The sequence below is a fragment of the Periophthalmus magnuspinnatus genome, chromosome 18 (genome assembly GCF_009829125.3).
Source record: "Periophthalmus magnuspinnatus isolate fPerMag1 chromosome 18, fPerMag1.2.pri, whole genome shotgun sequence".
Taxonomy (NCBI): Eukaryota; Metazoa; Chordata; class Actinopteri; order Gobiiformes; family Gobiidae; genus Periophthalmus; species Periophthalmus magnuspinnatus.
The window spans coordinates 1,543,131-1,559,402 of record NC_047143.1 but is presented as its reverse complement, the minus strand read 5'-3'; the positions used below and the strand labels follow the sequence as shown (position 1 = coordinate 1,559,402).

General features: G+C 44.1%; 1 protein-coding gene across 1 annotated transcript in view; it reads right to left on the bottom strand.

The window, feature by feature from the left end:
* The window catches only part of LOC117385933 (deleted in malignant brain tumors 1 protein-like), a 434,825-nt gene that overhangs the window by 409 nt on the left and 418,144 nt on the right, over positions 1-16,272 (bottom strand). The window lies entirely within an intron of this gene.

Below are 16,272 nucleotides of genomic sequence, written 5' to 3'. Positions count from 1 at the left end.
ATTATTGTCGTTCTCTTAAAGGTGTGCGTACCAAGCGCTCCTCGTCTCGCGTCGGGTGGGACTCTCCTGACCCGGGTTTGCAGACGTTTTGTGTTGCAGTTTTGTTGCTAACGGCGTGTTTTGTTGTTCATTTGTTGATAATATTTGACATGTTTTTTGGGGGGGCGGTACCTTGGGGGCGGGGCTGGGGGGCTGGGGGCGGGGTTAGGGGGTGTGTGTAGATAGAGACATGTGTTTTTTCCTGGTTTCTGTTTTGTTGCGTTGGAGATCCCAGTCTGTCACTGTCGGGTTTGAGCTGATGCAAATATACAGTATTATAATAAAAAAAAGAGTCAAGAGTCGTGTTTTATGCATCACACACACACACACACTCTGTTTCACCTTGTGATGTCATCATGTGGTGATACAGGAAGTGCTCCACTGTGTTTTTAAACTCCACCTTCACTAGAATCATTTGGATCATTTCACCCTCTGGAATAACAACAATCTACAACTGAACTAAAGAGAAAAGGAGCAGCAACATGGAAACTACCACCAAGTCAGGTCTGTGGAAAGGCGACTCCACTCCCAATAAAAAGGTATCCTCACTCTCTTTTTCTCTGTCAGCCCTGTCCTTTTCTCTCTCTTTAGTGTTTCTCTCTATTTCACCTATATTCATCCTTCTCTCTTCTCTCTCTGTCACCCCTTCTGTCTCTCTCTCCCTCCTCTCTCTTTCTTTCTTCCTCCTTTCTTTCTCTTGCTCTCTCTCTTCCTCCTCTCTCTCTTCCTCCTTTCTCTCTCTCTTGCTCTCTCTCTTCCTCCTCTCTCTCTTCCTCCTTTCTCTCTTTTGCTCTCTCTCTTCCTCCTTTCTCTTTTGTTCTCTCTCTTCCTCCTTTCTCTTTTGCTCATGTTCTTTCTTCCTCCTTTCTCTCTCTTCCTCCTTTTCTCTTTCTCTCTCCCTCTTCCTCATTTCTCTCTCTATCCCCTCCTCTCTCTCCCTTCCTCTCTCTCTCTCCCTCTCCTTCCTTTCTCTCTCTCTCTCTCTCTTTCTCTCTGTCACCCCCACCTCTCCCTTCTCTCTCTCTTTTTCTCTTCATCTCTCTCATCTTTCTCTCCCTCTGTAACACTCTGTTCCACATTGTGATGTCATCATGTGGTCAGGACGTGCTCCTCTGTGTTTTTCAGCTCAGCTCTGTGGAGTGGCGCCCCCTGCTGTCTGAACAGTAGCTGTAGGAATGCCGGTGTGTGGGTTATTCTGTAGGACTTTAATGCCGCTCTGTGGGTTATTCTGTAGGACTTTAATGCCTCTGTGGGTTATTCTGTAGGACTTTAATGCCGGTGTGTGGGTTATTCTGTAGGACTTTAATGCCGCTCTGTGGGTTATTCTGTAGGACTTTAATGCCGGTGTGTGGGTTATTCTGTAGGACTTTAATGCCGCTCTGTGGGTTATTCTGTAGGACTTTAATGCCGCTCTGTGGGTTATTCTGTAGGACTTTAATGCCGCTCTGTGGGTTATTCTGTAGGACTTTAATGCCGGTGTGTGGGTTATTCTGTAGGACTTTAATGCCTCTGTGGGTTATTCTGTAGGACTTTAATGCCGCTCTGTGGGTTATTCTGTAGGACTTTAATGCCGCTCTCTGGGTTATTCTGTAGGACTTTAATGCCTCTGTGGGTTATTCTGTAGGACTTTAATGCCTCTGTGGGTTATTCTGTAGGACTTTAATTCCTCTGTGGGTTATTCTGTAGGACTTTAATGCCTCTGTGGGTTATTCTGTAGGACTTTAATGCCTCTGTGGGTTATTCTGTAGGACTTTAATGCCTCTGTGGGTTATTCTGTAGGACTTTAATTCCTCTGTGGGTTATTCTGTAGGACTTTAATGCCGCTCTGTGGGTTATTCTGTAGGACTTTAATGCCTCTGTGGGTTATTCTGTAGGACTTTAATGCCGCTCTCTGGGTTATTCTGTAGGACTTTAATGCCGCTCTGTGGGTTATTCTGTAGGACTTTAATGCCGCTCTCTGGGTTATTCTGTAGGACTTTAATGCCGCTCTGTGGGTTATTCTGTAGGACTTTAATGCCGGTGTGTGGGTTATTCTGTAGGACTTTAATGCCTCTGTGGGTTATTCTGTAGGACTTTAATGCCGGTGTGTGGGTTATTCTGTAGGACTTTAATGCCGCTCTGTGGGTTATTCTGTAGGACTTTAATGCCGGTGTGTGGGTTATTCTGTAGGACTTTAATGCCTCTGTGGGTTATTCTGTAGGACTTTAATGCCGGTGTGTGGGTTATTCTGTAGGACTTTAATGCCTCTGTGGGTTATTCTGTAGGACTTTAATGCCGGTGTGTGGGTTATTCTGTAGGACTTTAATGCCGCTCTGTGGGTTATTCTGTAGGACTTTAATGCCGGTGTGTGGGTTATTCTGTAGGACTTTAATGCCGCTCTGTGGGTTATTCTGTAGGACTTTAATGCCGCTCTGTGGGTTATTCTGTAGGACTTTAATGCCGCTCTGTGGGTTATTCTGTAGGACTTTAATGCCGCTCTGTGGGTTATTCTGTAGGACTTTAATGCCGGTGTGTGGGTTATTCTGTAGGACTTTAATGCCTCTGTGGGTTATTCTGTAGGACTTTAATGCCGGTGTGTGGGTTATTCTGTAGGACTTTAATGCCGCTCTGTGGGTTATTCTGTAGGACTTTAATGCCGCTCTGTGGGTTATTCTGTAGGACTTTAATGCCGCTCTGTGGGTTATTCTGTAGGACTTTAATGCCGCTCTGTGGGTTATTCTGTAGGACTTTAATGCCTCTGTGGGTTATTCTGTAGGACTTTAATGCCTCTGTGGGTTATTCTGTAGGACTTTAATGCCTCTGTGGGTTATTCTGTAGGACTTTAATGCCTCTGTGGGTTATTCTGTAGGACTTTAATGCCTCTGTGGGTTATTCTGTAGGACTTTAATGCCTCTGTGGGTTATTCTGTAGGACTTTAATTCCTCTGTGGGTTATTCTGTAGGACTTTAATGCCGCTCTGTGGGTTATTCTGTAGGACTTTAATGCCTCTGTGGGTTATTCTGTAGGACTTTAATGCCGCTCTCTGGGTTATTCTGTAGGACTTTAATGCCGCTCTGTGGGTTATTCTGTAGGACTTTAATGCCGCTCTCTGGGTTATTCTGTAGGACTTTAATGCCGCTCTGTGGGTTATTCTGTAGGACTTTAATGCCGCTCTCTGGGTTATTCTGTAGGACTTTAATGCCGCTCTGTGGGTTATTCTGTAGGACTTTAATGCCGCTCTGTGGGTTATTCTGTAGGACTTTAACTCGTCTTCATCTGTTTGTCGTCTTTGTGTCTTGTTCATTCGTTCTTATCACCTCTCGTTCCATTACTCTTGATCTGTCCATCATTTCCTCTCCTCCTCATCACCTTTTCCCAAACGCTTCCTTTACTCTTTCATCTTTCATCTCTCATCCATCCCTCTTCATCCCGCGCTTCTTTTTTTCGTCCTGGAGTAAACGTCCATCTTGGCTCTGGTGTTTTTGCTCGAGCCATTAGTGCGAAATGGAAAAAGTGACATCAGCTATTTGGTAAAGAGAGAGCGATGGAGGGAGGAGGGAGGGAGGAGGGAGGAGGGAGAGAGGAGGGAGGAGGGAGGGAGGAGGGAGGGAGGAGGGGAGCGATGGAGGGAGGAGGGAGGGAGGGAGGGGAGAGAGGCAGGAGGGGAGCGATGGAGGGAGGAGGGAGGGAGGGAGGGGAGGGAGGCAGGAGGGGAGCGATGGAGGGAGGAGGGAGGGAGGGAGGGGAGGGAGGCAGGAGGGGAGGGAGGGAGGGAGGGAGGGAGGAGGGGAGCGATGGAGGGAGGGAGACGCAAATGAACACAAAATCAAATATGGAAGGACGGCAGGAGGGATGATCGTGGAGAGAAGCAGCGAAAATAATAAAGTACGGCAAAAATAATTCAGAACAATCATCTGCACTTCACCTTTAAGAGCAAACACACAACTTTTTTTGTTTGTTTTTATTTATATTTTTTATTGCATTTTAACATTAATAAAAAGAAATGAATGAGTAAATAATTAAAATCTCGAAAATAAATACATGAATACATGAATAAATAAAAAAATAATAAATAAATACATGAATATATGAATAAATAAATAAATTAAATAAATGAATAAATACATGAATAAATAAAAAAATAATAAATAAATAAATGAATATATGAATAAAATAATAAATTAAATAAATGAATAAATAAATAAAATAATAAATAAATGAATACATGAATAAATAAATAAAATAATAAATAAATACATGAATATATGAATAAATAAATAAATAAAATAAATGAATAAATAAATAAAATAATAAATACATGAATATATGAATAAATAAATAAATAAAATAAATAAATAAAATAATAAATAAATACATGAATTTATGAATAAATAAATGAATAAAATAAATGAATAAATAAATGATTAAATAAATACATAAAATAATAAATACATTAATTTATTAATAAATAAATGAATAAAATAAATGAATAAATAAATGAATGAATAAATAAAATAATAAATAAATACATGAATATATGAATGAATAAATGAATGAGTGTTTAATTAATGTGTAGAAGAATCATATCAGAAGAAGATTATTTTGAGAGAGGCACAGATCCAGATTTTTCAATTTTCCGATACCGATTCTGACACTGCCGATACCCAGTGTGAACCGATACCAGAGCACAGACTGAGACCAGCGTTTATTTATGTTAAACTAAAATAAAATGAGATGAGCACTGATCCAGACGTGAAGTAAAACGGAAAAGGAGCTGAAAACTCCCACCTGATGACATCACAACGTGGAACAGAGCGTTTTGATCTTTGTAGATGGTTACAGACTAATAAATGAAACAAAACACAACTCCAGGTGTGTTTTTAAGGGTTAGGACACGACTTAAAGGTCACATGAGTCACTTTTACGTCATGTCGCTCTTTTAAAAGTGAAACTTGAGTCATTTACGTGAACTCGACATCTTTTTATTCTAATAATTCAAACTTTAAACCAACATAAATAAATGTGATTGTTTTGGCGTGTGCTTTTTGCGGCATTTGTGCGTCGGATGCACTCGAGAGCGCGGACTCACCATTAGCTCCTCACGCAAACCTGCTGTACGGCTAACAACGCTAACAAGGCTAACAGCGCTAACAAGGCTAACAGCGCTAACAACGCTAACAAGGCTAACAAGGCTAACAGGCTGCGCTAGGCTAAATATTAAACTAATGAAACAGAATGGACGACATGTTTACTCTACAGAGAGGTCAGACGAGTGGACACACACACACACACACATATATACACACACACACACACGTTTACTCTACAGACGAGTGGACACACACAGACACACATATATACATATATATACACACACACACGCACATATACACACACACACACATATATATACACACATATATACATACACACACACACACACACACACCCCTTCTCTCTCTCTCACACACACACACACACACACACCCCTTCTCTCTCTCTCTCACACACACACACACACACACACACACACCCCTTCTCTCTCTCTCTCTCTCACACACACACACACACACCCCTTCTCTCTCTCTCTCTCTCACACACACACACACACACACACACACATTTTGACTTGAGGCACAGGGAGTTTTCTTCTTAAGAGACGAGACAAACTCAAAGAGGCTGGGTCTGAGGGTGTAGCTCAGGCTGTGGTGGAGGACGTGGAGCAGTGGACACTCAACAGGGAGGACACTACACTGAAGTACATGGACAAAAAGAGAGCAGAGTCTGAGTCTGAGTCTGAGAACTGCAGAACATCACAAGAACTCCTCCTCGACTGACATAAGACATGACAACATATAACATGTAAGAAATAACATGTAAGAAATAACATATAAGATATAAGATATAACATGTAAGAAATAACATGTAAGAAATAACATGTAAGAAATAACATGTAAGAAATAACATGTAAGAAATAACATGTAAGAAATAACATGTAAGAAATAACATGTAAGAAATAACATATAAGATATAACATTAAAGATATAACATTTAAGGTATAACTTATAACTTATAACATATCTCCATGGGGATAAAGTCTTTTTGATTTGATTTTATTAGATTATTTTTTAAAGTTTGATTGTTGATTGTGTGTTTTGTGTGTTTTGTCTAAATGTGCCGTGTGTCGTGTGTTAAACTCGTGTGAATGAAACTAAAGTCCTGACTTTGTTTCTGACTCCGGCTCCTCAGACTCGTCTCCTGCGGCTCCTCGGCACAAATGAGCTGTAATTATGTTCATCTGGAACGAAGGAGCAGCAGGAACGACGAGCCCCTGCTCCTCACACACACTCATAAAACACTAATGAAGAGTAATGATGAGGGGATGAGGGGGGGAGGGAGGGGGGGGAGGAGGGGGGGCTGAGAGAGGGGAGGAGAGAAGAGGAGCAGAGAGGGGGAGAGGGACAGAGAGAGGAGAAAGGAGGGGGGGAGAGAGGAGGAGGGGGGAGGGGGGGAGAGGAGAGGGGGCTGAGAGAGGGTGAGGAGAGAGGAGGAGCAGAGAGGGGGAGAGAGAGGAGAAATGAGGGGGGGAGAGGAGGAGGGGGGAGGGGGAGAGAGGAGAAGGGGGGAGAGGAGAGGGGGCTGAGAGAGGGTGAGGAGAGAGGAGGAACAGAGAGGGGGAGAGAGAGGAGAGGGGGAGGAGAGAAGGGGAACGGGGGAGAGAGGAGGGGGAGAGAGGAGAAGGGGGAGAGGAGAGGGGGAGAGACAGAAGGGAAGGGAAAGGGAGAGGACGGAGAGGGAGAGAGAGAGGGGAAGAGGGACAGAGGAGAGTGGGAGAGAGAGGGAGAGGAGGGATGGAAAGAGGGGGAGGAAGGGAGACGAGGGAGAGGGGGAGAGAGGAGGGAGAGGGAGAGAGAGAGGGGAAGAGGGACAGAGGAGAGTGGGAGAGAGAGGGAGAGGAGGGATGGAGAGAGGGGGAGGAGGGGGGGAAGGGAGACGAGGGAGAGGGGGAGAGAGGAGGGAGAGGAGAGGGAGGAGACAGAGGGAAAGGAAAGAGGAGGGGAAGTGAGAGGGGAGGGAGAAAGAGAGAGGGAGAGAGAGGAAAGGAGAGGAGGGAGGGGGAGAGTTAGGGGAGGGGTGAGCAAGAAGGAGAGAGAGAGAAGGGTGAGAGAGTGGGATGGAAATAGAGAGGGAAAGAGGGAGGGGTAGAGAGAGTACAAACAAAGAGAGGGAGAGAGAGAGGTGAAGATGAGGCTAAAATGTGTGTACAGCCTCTTAAAGTCCCACTGTGGAACTTTTCAGCTTCACTTTATAGAGTCAGTGAGTCCATTTGTACGACTATAATAATAATAATAATAAAAGTCTTTAAATCAGATGTTATGTCTCTCTCTCTCTCTCTCACTTCCTGAGACGATGTTCCTGTTCATTTGGTTAATTGTTTACAACTTGTCTCCATGGCGACGCTGTTTCTTTACCTGGAATGCTCGATGATACGGCATTAACCTGTCGATGTTTTATTTTATATTAAATATATTTAGAGACGTCACGGAATGTCCCCACAAAACATGGAAACACCAGAGAGTTAGCGAGTGTGTGTGTGTGTGTGTTTATCAGTAATATGGGGACTTACACTGCAACAATATCGACGTGAAAGAAAAAAACAGCTCAAGTTCACAAAAAAGTATTAATTTGCATATCTATCTATCTATATATATATATTCATATATATATATATATATATATATATATATATATATATATATATATGTATATAAAATATATAAATCAATAAAATAAAATATCTATAAAATAATAAAATACTAATAAAAAATATATATAATAAAAAATACTACTAATAAAAATATATATAATAAAATAAAATACTACTAATAAAAAAATATTTAAATACTGATTAAAAAAAATACTAATAATAAAACATCAGTTTGTTTGTGTTATTTTTTCTGTTCAGAAAAGCTCAAAGTTTGTCCTGTGTGTGTGTGTGTGTGTGGTTTTTTTTTTCAGTATCGATACCTGTTCAAATGAGTATCTATTTTCGATACTAGTTTCAGTATCGATTCCTATCTGATTTTCGATACTTGGCTGAGTCTGGTCTGTGGAAACAGGAGCCGTCCACAGTGACTCTGTGTAAATGTTTACTTTTATTTAGGTGTTGACAGATTTGTGTCGTCACAGACACAGCTGCACCTCCTCCTCCTCCTCTCCTCCTCCTCCTCTCCTCCTCCTCTCCTCCTCCTCTCTCCTCCTCCTCTCTCCTCCTTGCTTTCATTTCAGTCTAACTGTACATCTCTCCTTTCTGATATTGTCAGTTCTTTGTTGGGGCTTTGTCTCTCTTTTCTCCTCCTCTGTCTTGCTCCCTTTTTTCTTTCCTCCTCCTCTCTCCTCCTCCTCTCCTCCTCCTCTCCTCCTCCCCCTCTCCTCTCTCTCTTTTCAGTGTAAGTACACCTCTCCTTCGTGATATCGTCAGTTCTTTGTTGGACTTGTCTCTCGCTTGTTTGATTTGATGGATGAGGCGAGACGCACAAACACCTGCCACACAAACACATTATTTCTGTATTAGTGAAACAGGAAGTGCGTCCAAATGTGGGACGCACAACTATGAGACGCACAACTATGAGACGCACAACTATGAGACGCACAAATGTGGACACGCACAACTATGAGACGCACAACTATGAGACACACAACTATGAGACGCACAAATATGGAGATGCAGTGGAGCACTTCCTGTATCACCACATGATGACATCACAAGGTGGAACAGAGTGTTTTCTCAGCCTAAATCTGCAGGTTTGTGTGTTAAACATGTGAGAATGAAACAAAACTCCACCTCAGGTCTGTGTGTGATGTGTGTGATGTGTGTGGTGTGTGTGGTGTGTGTGATGTTTGTGATGTGTGTGGTGTGTGTGGTGTGTGTGATGTGTGTGTGGTGTGTGTGATGTGTGTGATGTGTGTGGTGTGTGTGGTGTGTGTGGTGTGTGTGATGTGTGTGGTGTGTGTGGTGTGTGTGATGTTTGTGATGTGTGTGGTGTGTGTGATGTTTGTGATGTGTGTGTGGTGTGTGTGATGTGTGTGATGTGTGTGGTGTGTGTGGTGTGTGTGATGTGTGTGGTGTGTGTGATGTGTGTGTGATGTGTGTGGTGTGTGTGATGTGTGTGATGTGTGTGTGGTGTGTGTGATGTGTGTGGTGTGTGTGGTGTGTGTGGTGTGTGTGGTGTGTGTGATGTGTGTGATGTGTGGTGTGTGTGGTGTGTGTGATGTGTGTGGTGTGTGTGATGTGTGTGATGTGTGTGGTGTGTGTGGTGTGTGTGATGTGTGTGATGTGTGGTGTGTGTGGTGTGTGTGATGTGTGTGGTGTGTGTGATGTGTGTGATGTGTGTGGTGTGTGTGGTGTGTGTGATGTGTGTGGTGTGTGTGATGTGTGTGTGATGTGTGTGGTGTGTGTGATGTGTGTGATGTGTGTGTGGTGTGTGTGGTGTGTGTGGTGTGTGTGATGTGTGTGGTGTGTGTGGTGTGTGTGATGTGTGTGATGTGTGGTGTGTGTGGTGTGTGTGATGTGTGTGGTGTGTGTGATGTGTGTGATGTGTGTGGTGTGTGTGTGATGTGTGTGGTGTGCGGTGTGTGTGATGTGATGTGTGTGGTGTGTGTGTGATGTGTGTGGTGTGCGGTGTGTGTGATGTGTGCGGTGTGTGTGATGTGTGTGATGTGTGTGTGTGGTGTGTGTGTGTGGTGTGTGTGGTGTGTGTGATGTGTGTGTGGTGTGTGTGATGTGTGTGATGTGTGTGATGTGTGTGTGATGTGTGTGGTGTGTGTGGTGTGTGTGGTGTGTGTGGTGTGTGGTGTGTGTGGTGTGTGTGGTGTGTGTGGTGTGTGTGGTGTGTGATGTGTGTGGTGTGTGTGGTGTGTGTGGTGTGTGTGATGTGTGATGTGTGTGTGATGTGTGTGGTGTGTGTGTGTGATGTGTGTGATGTGTGTGGTGTGTGTGGTGTGTGTGATGTGTGTGATGTGTGTGTGGTGTGTGTGGTGTGTGTGGTGTGTGTGATGTGTGTGATGTGTGTGATATGTGTGTGGTGTGTGTGTGTGGTGTGTGTGGTGTGTGTGATGTGTGTGTGGTGTGTGTGATGTGTGTGGTGTGTGTGGTGTGTGTGATGTGTGTGATGTGTGTGTGGTGTGTGTGGTGTGTGTGGTGTGTGTGATGTGTGTGACTCGTTCGCTTTAATCTTCATCTTGTACTCAGTTGTGGCTCGTCCTGTTTTCTCGTCGTTCGTTCTGTTTTGACCTTTGACCCTCAGTGTAAACAACAGTTTATCTCCATGAGCCACAAGAGACGAGACGAGCCACAGGGCGAAGGTTCAACTCCCACAGAGAAACAACGTCCACCAGAGGAAAGACGGACAAATGAGAAGAGCACAGGGTTAAAGAGGAGGTATTTACTTCTACGGGGTATTAAAGAGGAGGTATTTACTTCTGTGGGGTATTAAAGAGGAGGTATTTACTTCTGTGGGGTATTAAAGAGGAGGTATTTACTTCTGTGGGGTATTAAAGAGGAGGTATTTACTTCTGTGGGGTATTAAAGAGGAGGTATTTACTTCTGTGGGGTATTAAAGTGGAGGTATTTACTTCTGTGGGGTATTAAAGAGGAGGTATTTACTTCTGTGGGGTATTAAAGAGGAGGTATTTACTTCTGTGGGGTATTAAAGTGGAGGTATTTACTTCTGTGGGGTATTAAAGAGGAGGTATTTACTTCTGTGGGGTATTAAAGAGGAGGTATTTACTTCTGTGGGGTATTAAAGAGCAGGTATTTACTTCTGTGGGGTATTAAAGAGGAGGTATTTACTTCTACAGGGTATTAAAGAGGAGGTATTTACTTCTACGGGGTATTAAAGAGGAGGTATTTACTTCTGTGGGGTATTAAAGAGGAGGTATTTACCTCTATGGGGTATTAAAGAGGAGGTATTTACTTCTATGGGGTATTAAAGTGGAGGTATTTACTTCTATGGGGTATTAAAGTGGAGGTATTTACTTCTATGGGGTATTAAAGAGGAGGTATTTACTTCTATGGGGTATTAAAGTGGAGGTATTTACTTCTATGGGGTATTAAAGTGGAGGTATTTACTTCTGTGGGGTATTAAAGAGGAGGTATTTACTTCTGTGGGGTATTAAAGAGGAGGTATTTACTGTCAGAGGCCAGAGCCGAGTTTTACCGTCACAGTAACAGTAAAAATCAGCATGCTAACCGTGCACTTCCTGATTCTCAGACACTAAACCGTTTTATAATAAGATGCAGAAACACACGACTTATTCTGACCTGAGCTGTTTATTCCATCTGTACTAAAATAATGACGTACAAGCTAGCATGCTAACTGTGCACTTCCTGATTCTTGGTAAATAAAGTGTTTTAAAAGCAGAGCAGACCTGTACTGAGGGAAAGTGACGTACTGTAACTTTAACATCAGAGAAGATGGAAGACGCCATTTTGTGATTAAAGGTTTTAAAATAAAATAAAATAAAAGAATAAATAAAATAAAATAAAATAATAATCTGAGCTCAGTCGTGTGTAAAAGTCATAAACATAAAAAGGTGAAATGCCGATGTTCACGGACGTCAGGGTCAGACCGAGCGAGACGAAGAAAAACACAATCTATTTCACACAAGAGACGGAAAGGTCAAAGGACACGGTGTGAAGAGGGAGAGAGGGAGAGAGGAGAGGAGAGGGGAGGAGAGGGGAGGAGAGGAGGAGGAGAGGAGGAGGGAGGAGAGAGGAGAGGATGAGAACAGGAGAGGAGAGGGGAGGAGAGGAACACAGGTGTAACGAGGGAGAAAGGGAAAGAGGAGAGGAGGAGAGAGGAACATGGGTGTACAGACTGTACCGAGGGAGAGAGGAGGAGAAAGGGGGGAGAGGAGGAGAGGAGGAGAGGAGAGGTAGAAGTGGTGCAGACGTGTGGTTTTCTATTTAGACTGTACAGGTCAGTGAGAGGGAGAGAGATGGAGGTCAGTGTTTGGCCCTGGTCTGGTCAGTGTCGGGTCAGTGTCTGGTCAGTGTCGGGTCAGTGTCGGGTCAGTGTCTGGTCAGTGTCGGGTCAGTGTCGGGTCAGTGTTTGGTCAGTGTCTGGTCAGTGTCGGGTCAGTGTCTGGTCAGTGTCGGGTCAGTGTCGGGTCAGTGTCTGGTCAGTGTCGGGTCAGTGTCGGGTCAGTGTTTGGTCAGTGTCTGGTCAGTGTCGGGTCAGTGTTTGGTCAGTGTCTGGTCAGTGTTTGGTCAGTGTCTGGTCAGTGTCGGGTCAGTGTCGGGTCAGTGTTTGGTCAGTGTCTGGTCAGTGTCTGGTCAGTGTCGGGTCAGTGGTGTTTGTGTCACACCTTTATGCTCCAGACGTCACGATGTGGAGACAGAGACACTTCAGGATCAACAAACACCAGACACGATTCAGGACTTTAAATCAAAGATCTTTAAAAAAATGTTTTACTTTTACAAGATGAAACAGTGATAAGACCAAAGCTCCACACTCACCACAGTCTATGGTCCTGGTTTAGTCCTGGTTTAGTCCTGATTTAGTCCTGATTTAGTCCCGGTCTAGTCCCGGTCTAGTCCTGGTTTAGTCCTGGTTTAGTCCTGGTTTAGTCCTGGTTTAGACCTGGTTCAGTCCTGATTCAGTCCTGGTTTAGTCCTGGTTTAGTCCTGGTTTAGTCCTGGTTCAGTCCTGGTTCAGTCCTGGTTTAGTCCTGGTTTAGACCTGGTTCAGTCCTGGTTTAGTCCTGGTTCAGTCCTGGTTTAGCTCTGGTTCAGTCCTGGTTCAGTCCTGATTCAGTCCTGGTTTAGTCCTGGTTCAGTCCTGGTTTAGTCCTGGTTCAGTCCTGGTTCAGTCCTGGTTTAGACCTGGTTTAGTCCTGATTTAGTCCTGGTTCAGTCCTGGTTTAGTCCTTGTTCAGTCCTGGTTTAGTCCTGGTTTAGCCCTGGTTTAGTCCTTGTTCAGTCCTGGTTTAGTTCTGGTTTAGCCCTGGTTTAGTCCTGGTTTAATCCTGGTTTAGTCCTGGTTTAGCTCTGGTTCAGTCCTGGTTCAGACCTGGTTCAGTCCTGGTTCAGTCCTGGTTTAGTCTTGGTTCAGTCCTGTTTTAGTCCTGGTTTAGTCCTGGTTTAATCCTGGTTTAGTCCTGGTTTAGCTCTGGTTCAGTCCTGGTTCAGACCTGGTTCAGTCCTGGTTTAGTCCTGTTTTATTGTCTTAAAGTGTGTTTCTAAACCCATGTGTAAATCTTTGGCCCCGTCGTGTCACAGCTGAACAGTCCCAGCATGCACCTCTCCAAATGTCACCTGTCCCGGTCGTGTCCGCGGCTCAACAGGACGAAGCAGAACCAATGAGCTCCCGCCGCACGCTCCACTGAGGCTAACGCTAACGCACAAATGGAAGCTACGCCCTGATTTAACCAAACGCCGTCGTGTTTAATCTGAGCTCGGAGCAGATTAACAAACCTGAGTCCAGCCCAAACTGAGGGACGTCCGAGATGCAAACGAGGCCAAATACTGTACTGTCCAGTAGGTGGCGTTATTTTACCTGCTGAAAATGACGTCACAATGCCCCTTTTGCCCCCCCAGTAGACCCCTTTTCCCCCGTGTAGACGCCTTTTTGTCTGCTGTAGATCCTTTTTGCCCCCATAGACACCTTTTGCTCCCCTGTGTAGGCGCGTTTTACCCCCTGTAGACCCCCTTTGGTCCCTCTAGACCCCCTTTAGGCCCAGTAGACCCCTTCCCCCCTGTATAGACCCCGTTTGCCCTCCTGTAGACCGCTTTTGTCCCTGCAGACCTCTTTTACATCGTGTAGACCCCTTTTTACCCTCTGTTAACCCCTTTCCCCCCTATATATACCTAATTTTACCCCTGTAGACCCTCTTTCACCCCCTGTAGACCCTCTATAGACCCTCTTTTACCCCTGTAGACCCTCTGTAGACCCTCTTTTACCCCCTTTAGACCCTCTATAGACCCTCTTTTACCCCTGTAGACCCTCTGTAGACCCTCTTTTCCCCCCTGTAGACCCTCTATAGACCCTTTTACCCCTGTAGACCCTCTGTAGACCCTCTTTTACCCCTGTAGACCCTCTGTAGACCCTCTTTTACCCCCGTAGACCCTCTTTTACCCCCGTAGACCCTCTTTTACCCCCGTAGACCCTCTTTTACCCCCGTAGACCCAGGCCGGCTGATTATTCCTGCAGTATTCGTCCCTGTCCTGGTTCTTTCAGAGCCTTTAATCTCGCTCGACGTCTTTGGCACATTTTAAAGCGGAGCCTGAGGACAGGAGCCGTGTGACGCTGATGTGTTTGAACCGCACAAAATGTCACGGATCCCCTTTGTCCTGACGTCAAACACGCCACGACCACGACGACAACGACCACGATGACAACGACCACGACCATGAGCATGACCATGACGGTGGGACGTGGAAACAGGATCATATACAAACGAAATATTAAAACATTAGGTCTAATAACAAGAAATTCAGTGTAAGAAACTTTAAAGACGGGGTATTTACTCCTGTTTTAGTCCTGGTTTAGTCCTGGTTTAGTCCTGGTTTAGTCCTGGTTTAGTCCTGGTTTAGTCCTGGTTTAGTCCTGGTTTAGTCCTGGTTTAGTTTATGTTGAATCTCTTCCTCCGTCTCGTCGTGCGTCTGTTCAATGTTTGGTAAAAATGAAGCTGTTATTTCAAATGGAACAAAAATACGTCTCATTTTGAGCTGTTTGTTGTGGAAACAGCTCGTGAACTTTGTGAGATTGTTGTTGTGGCATAAATAACACCGACCTGCAGCTCTACACAAATACAAAAAGTATTTATTCAGCCTCAATCGTGCAAGTTCTCCCACTTAAAAAGATGAGACGCCTGTAATTTTTCATCATAGTTTCACTTCAACTATGAGACAGAATGAAAGAATCCAGGAAATCACACTGTAGGTTTTTAAATGAATTAATTGTTAAATTCCTTGATAAAATAAGTGTTTGTCCACCTCTCACAGACCTGACACTTCTTCTTTAAGAGGCTCCTCTGTCCTCCACTCGTTCTCTGTATTAATGGCCCCTGTTTGAACTCGTCCTCAGTATAAAAGACACATGTCCACAACCTCAAACAGTCAGACTCAAACTCCACTATGGACAAGACCAAAGAGCAAAGGAACCACAAACAAAACTGTAGACACCAGGCCCCGAACACTCAATCTGCAACAGGTAAGAGCTGGAGTCAACAAATCAACTGTGGAGCAAGTATTACAAAATGGAAGACAAGACCAAGACCACGGATAATCTCCATCAGTAACACACTACACCACCAGGGACTCAAATCCTGCAGTGCCAGACGTGTCCCCTGATTAACCCAGGACATGTCCAGGCCCGTCTGAAGTTTGACAGAAGCATTTGGATGATCCAGAAGAGGATTGGGAGAATGTCATATGGCCAGATGAAACCAAAATTAAAAACAAAACAAAAAAACTCAACTTGTCATGTTTGGGGGAGAAAGAATACTGAGTTGCATCCAAAGAACAGCATACATACTGTGAATCATGAGGGTGGAAACATCATGCTCTGGGGCTGTTTTTCCGCAAAGGGACCAGGACGACTGATCCGTGTAAAGGAAAGAGTGAACGGGGCCATGTATCGTGAGGTTTTGAGTGAAAAGCTCCTTCCATCAGTGAGGACACTGTAGATGAAACGTGGTTGGGTCTTTCAGTGTGACAATGATCCAAACACACCAGTATTGAGATGAACTTTTATTGACCAAATACTTATTTTCCACCATACTTTGCAAATAATTTCTTGTGATTTCCTGGATTCTTTCCCCTCATTCTGTCTCTCAGAGTTGAAGTGAAACTATGATGAAAATTACAGGCGTCTCTCATCTTTTCAAGTGGGAGAACTTGCACAATCGGTGGCTGAATAAATACTTTTTTGCCCCACTGTACATCCAAAAGAGACGACAGACGCAGATACAGATGTGCAGAGAAGCTTCAGGACGCACACAGACAATGATGAGTCTCCGAGCGAGTCTACAGGGATCTGCGGATTTAATTTACAATAAAATAAAACATGAAAAAATAATATAATAGAAGAAGAAGACACGAAAACAAACGAACGTGTTGAGGGACATAAGGATTTTGCATCAGACCTGGAGGAAGTCGGTCGAGTTCACATGAGTTTGAGACTGTAAACTTACTCAAAAATATGAATAAATAAATAAAAATACAAACGTGGGCTGTCAAAAGTTTAAAAA